Source organism: Octodon degus, unplaced genomic scaffold (assembly GCF_000260255.1).
Source record: "Octodon degus isolate 3935 unplaced genomic scaffold, OctDeg1.0 scaffold00117, whole genome shotgun sequence".
Taxonomy (NCBI): Eukaryota; Metazoa; Chordata; class Mammalia; order Rodentia; family Octodontidae; genus Octodon; species Octodon degus.
In genome coordinates, this window is record NW_004524693.1 from 5,676,488 (window position 1) to 5,681,775 (window position 5,288).

Here is a 5,288-nt window from a genome sequence, read left to right on the forward strand (position 1 = left end):
CCTGGGCTAGGACTTATTCTGTGGGTTCCTGGAATGCGGCAGAAATTCCTACTCAGCAGGTGGGGTAAGGGAGGTGCTGTGGAGTGGTGTGGGGCGTCCCAAGGGGTGGAAGTGGGTCTCACCCACACTGCACCTAGGCTGGAACCGGTAGGTCCCACTGGCGCAGGGTAGCCAGAAGCTCTCCCACACACTCACCGAGCCTGAGCTAGGACTGGGTCTCTGCTTTTATTTTTCCTGCTCATGCTTTTACTCTTCAAAATAAAAGAGAGTGAACTACTATAGAGGCAGCAAGTTGGACACAGGGTTCTTCTGTGGAAGAAGTAAAGAACAGACTAATCAGTTCAGCAACAAACAGAAGAAACTACTGAAGCCACTGAAATTTGCAGAATGTCTAGAAAAAAAAGGTGGGCATGAGCAAAATAAATTTGGAGGTTATAAAGCTTTAGATTACAAAACGAGTAACAGAAGTCCTTGGATTTGAAGAAGATGTGATTGAGTTTGTAGTCAACCAGCTGGAGGGGAAGAATCCACATTCCAAAATGGTGCAAATCAACATGACTGGGTTTTTGAATGGGAAAAATGCTAGAGAATTCATGGGAGAACTTTGGCTCTTGCTGTTGAGTGCACAGGTAAAAATCACTGGAATCCCTTTGTCTTTCATAGAACTAAAGAAAGAAGAAATAAAACAGAGAGAGATTTAACAAGAAAAATTGGCATCGATGAAAAACCAGGATGAACACAAGAATAAGAGAGATAAGGAAGAAAAGTAAAAAAGCAGAGAAAAAGAAAGGTCTCAAAGCCCAAGAAGACATAAATCCAAATCTCCTTCCCCTATAAGATGATCATCCCGTCAGAGAAGAGGGAGAGAGAGAGAGAGAGAGAGAGAGAGAGAGAGAGATCATACTAGATCTCCCTGACATAGAACCAAGAGCCAGAGTCCTTCCCTTGCTCCAGAAATGAAGGAAAGAAAACCTCTAGAGTTCCCTGAACCTTCAGTAAAAGTAAAGGAACCTTCAGTACAAGAGGAGGCATGTACTAGTGATATCCTGAAAGTTTCCAAGACCGAACCCTTACTAGAACCTAAAGAACCTACTCCGGAAAAAAATTCCAAAAAAGAAAAATAAAAGACCCGGACAAGATCTAGGTCATGTTCCAAAACAAGGTCAAGGACCCGTTATTCCTCTCCTTCTCATACTCGACCAAGAAGGCACCACAGGTCTTGACCAAGATTATATTCACCCAGAAGGTGGCCAAGCTTAAGAAGGAGACCATCTCCTCGAAGAACCCCACCGCGATGTATGCTGTTGCCTCGGGGGCATAGAAGTAGATCTCCAGTAAGACAAAGGAGGAGGTTATCAGCATCACTGTCCAGGAGTAGTTCATCATCCTCCTCATCTCGTTCCCAGTCACCACTGAAGAAAACTCCCAAAAGGACATCTAGCTCCCCTAGCAAAACTTGCATGTTATCTCCTTCAGCAAGTCCTCTGAGGCAAAGGTACAGGCCATCCCCCCAGCTAATCCACCACAAAAACACATCATTCTCCAACACCGTAGCAGTCAAATTGTACAAGAAAACCCATGTTTCTGTGTCTTCAGGGAGAACTTCAGGTAAAGTGGCAAAGCATAATGGTACTGAGAGGAGAAAATCTCCATCACTAGCACCAAAGCCTATTATTTGAATCTGAAGACGATAAAGCTGGCAAAATGGCTGTATTTGATTTTGTGCAGCAGAGATGCAGTACAGATGACAGAACCAGCAGTCTTCATCTGACTCTGGCTCCTCCTCTCCCTCTGAAGTTAAGTGACCCAAGTGATCCCATGTAAAAAATGGTGAGGTGGGCAGGTGGTGGAGACATTCCCCATCTTGAAGCGCATCTCCACCACCATGAAAATGCCAGAAAGAGACATCCCTTTGGATGCAGATGGGAAAGTGATGACAATTGCCAGTGACTAAAAGTGGTAGATGAAAAAGAAGCCCCTTCCCTCCACCCTCAAGAAGACACCGCCCACCCTCACCAGCTCCTCCTCCTTGGGGAAGCAGATCCCCCACACCACCACCACCACGAAGGACTCGCTTACCTCCCCTTTGGCAGTGCTCACCTTCCCCGAGAATATACTCTGCTCCCATACAGAGGAGACACTTTCCTTCTCCATCTCCAAGGAGAAGGACGGCTTCACCCGTACCCCCTCCCAAGAGAAGGGCATTGCTATCACCAACACCAAAGCACTGGATCACCCTCTCTCTGCCTCTCAAACAGAGAAGCTCCCTATTGGCCAAGAGATGCTCACTATCTGTCTCATGGAAGCCTAGGAAAGGGTCTTTCCAAGCCGTGCTCCCAGGGACACCCAGTCACCAAAACTAAACAAACAGCATTCTCCCTCACTGTGGCCTTGAGCTCCTCAGACCTCAAGTCTTCCACCCACTTGGGGAATGTCAGCCTGACACCAAAGAAAACAGTCCACATCTCTGAATAGCAGGCCCATTAGGAGAGTCTCCAGGACTCCAGAACTTAAAAAGACAAAAACGTTTGCCTCAATGAGGTTATAGTCCTTAAGACAGACTCTGTCCTCTCTGTCTGTCTCTGGGTCTCCCAAGCCTGTGGCTAAGAAGCTGGTCCATCCCCTGTCCAGCCTCAGTCACTCTCCACAAACTGGTATCCCCCATCTTGCTGGCCAGGAAGGCTAAGAGCCCCATGCCAAGCCCATCACCAGCCCGGAATTCTGATCAGGAAAGAGGTGGGAAGAAAAAGAAGGACAAGAAACACAAAAAGGATAAGAAACACAAGGCACACAAAAAACAAAAGAAGAAAAAGGCTTCTGCTACTTCTGTGGCTGTTGCTGCTGACACAACCACATCAGCACAGGAAAAACCTGAGGCAGCCCCTTGAGCCCAAGGAGACTGAGAGTGAAGTTGAAGATGACCTGGACAACTTAGAAAAGCACCTGTTGGAAAAGGCTCTGCGATCCCTGTGGAAGGTACCAGTGTTCCCACAGTCCTAGAGGGGAATGTTGGCTAGGATGTAAATTTTATTTGGTTTGTACTCAATTCAATTTAAAAATTGCTAAATATGCTTGAGCTTTAGACTATAACATTTGTTGTAATAATTGCTAGATTGAAGTTCACCATATAAAATGAGGGTTATGGATTTACATCACAAAACGTGTCCAGAGTGTATTAGTAACATTATTTCACCGACAGATGACATAAATTCATTTAGAGTAAAATATTTTAAGACAAAAAAATCTTTTTTTTTTTTTTTTAAGAAAAGGGGTTTAAGTATTGTTGGCGCTCTTATTTCCTTAAATGCCCCTTGCTATTCCCAGCGAGGCTTTCCCTCTTTTTTTCTTTTTCTATGCATTTTTGTTTACTTCTTCTTATTTGAGTCTTCACACCCATTTGAGTTCTGCTTCCCATCTTGTATGATTTGCAAACTAATCCAGAATGAGACCACTGTTGAAGTACCACAGAAGCATAAATGGATGTTCCAATGCCAAAATCTTACCTGTTGCCTATGGAGTGGCTGCTGAAAGGAATCAGGATTCGACCTCCAGGTTGAGACAGAAAAATGAAAGCTTTTCTGGGACACTTGGCTTACATCAATGTGCAACATGTTGATTTAGAATATTGAAACTAGATTCTACTCTGTTCTGGGATTCTTTTCTCTCCTCCCCTCTTCATCAACAGTCCCCAACTTCCCCATCTCTCCCTGCTTATAAAGGCAGTTAAGTCATCCCAGCAAGGATGGGTGAATCCTTGAGTTATATGAAATCTTTGTTTTCTTAAGTGTCAAGGCTCTATTCATATTTCTGTCTTATTCTTCCAATTGGGATAGATAAAGATTAGTGTTCTTACATTTGGAAGCTGGAAGAAGGGTCCACACTCTGAAATATTGTCTTGGTTTTACTGTTTTCTATGTTTTTTGTGTTTGTATTTTTAAACAAAAGCTATAAAAAGCTTGTGGATTAAACAATAAATTTCTAAATTTAAAAATAAAAAGGAAGGAAAATTATAATAATGAAAAATGAAAATAAATAAATTACACAAACTTAAATGAGTGTAACAATAAATTGCTATCACCATGCACTAAGCTAAAGTCAAAATGGATTAAAGATCTAAACATTAAAACAGAAACACTAAATCTCCTGGAAGAGAAAGTAGGAGGAACTCTTGAAGACATAGGGGTAGGCAAAGAGCTCATGAACAAAAATCAAATCGCATGGGTAACACTTGAAAGAATTAACAACTGAGACCTCCTCTTATTGAGAAGGTTTTGCATGCCAAAAAAATTACCAAAAAAGTGAAAAGACAACCCACAAATTTGAAAAAAAAACTTGAAAATAACACTCAGACAAAGGTCTACTCTCTAGAATATATAAAGAAATAAAAAACACTACAGCGCCAAAATTTAAAGACCCAGTCCAGAAATGGGCATATGAGATGAACACACGATTCTCAGAGGATGAAATTAAAGAAGAAAATAAATATATGAAAAAATGCTCCACATCATTAACCATCATTGAATTGCAAATTAAAACAAAACTGAGATACCTTTTAATCCCACAAAGAATGGCTATCCTAAACAAATCAATTAACAACAAATGTAGGAGAGGCTGTGGGGAAAAGGGAACACTTCTCCACTGCTGTTGGGAATGTAGACTGGTGCAATTATTATGGAAATCAGTGTGGAGACACCTTTAAAAACTAGGACTGGAAATCCCATTTAAACCAGCTATCCCCCTACTGGGAATTTTCCCAGAGGAACCGAAAGCATCATATCATAGTGGTATATATGTACCTATGTTTACAGCAGCACAATTTGTGATAGCCAAATCTTGGAAACAACCAAGATGCCCGTCACCTGAAAAAGACGTATTTTTGTACAATGGATTATTACTCAGCTATAAAGAATGATAAACTCGAACACTTCATATTTAAATGGTTGACACTTGAAGATATACTCATAAGTGAAATAAACCAGACACACATATGTAAATATCATATAGTTTCCCTAGTATGAGAACTCAAAGAAAGAAATACAAATAGAAAAGAATAACACAATAAAAAGGAAAGCTAGAACATGAAGATTAGACAATGAAAACAGGGCAAGGAGAAAAGCTAGAAACATGACAGGGACAAAGCCATCCATTTATATACACAAGCTAGGTAAGGCAATGATCCTGAGAACTATCAGCAAGTTGTTGAAACTAGCAGTTACTTGGTGAGATTCTCACCGTGACTAACAACTATATATGTTGATACATGTGATCTGAGAGACGGCACCGAAGAT

At 41.5% G+C, this 5,288-nt stretch overlaps 1 pseudogene; it reads left to right on the forward strand.

Annotated features, from left to right (window-relative positions):
- Window positions 1–298: 298 nt before the first annotated feature.
- On the forward strand, window positions 299–3,000 carry LOC101568327 (annotated as a pseudogene).
- The last annotated feature ends 2,288 nt before the right edge of the window (window positions 3,001–5,288 follow it).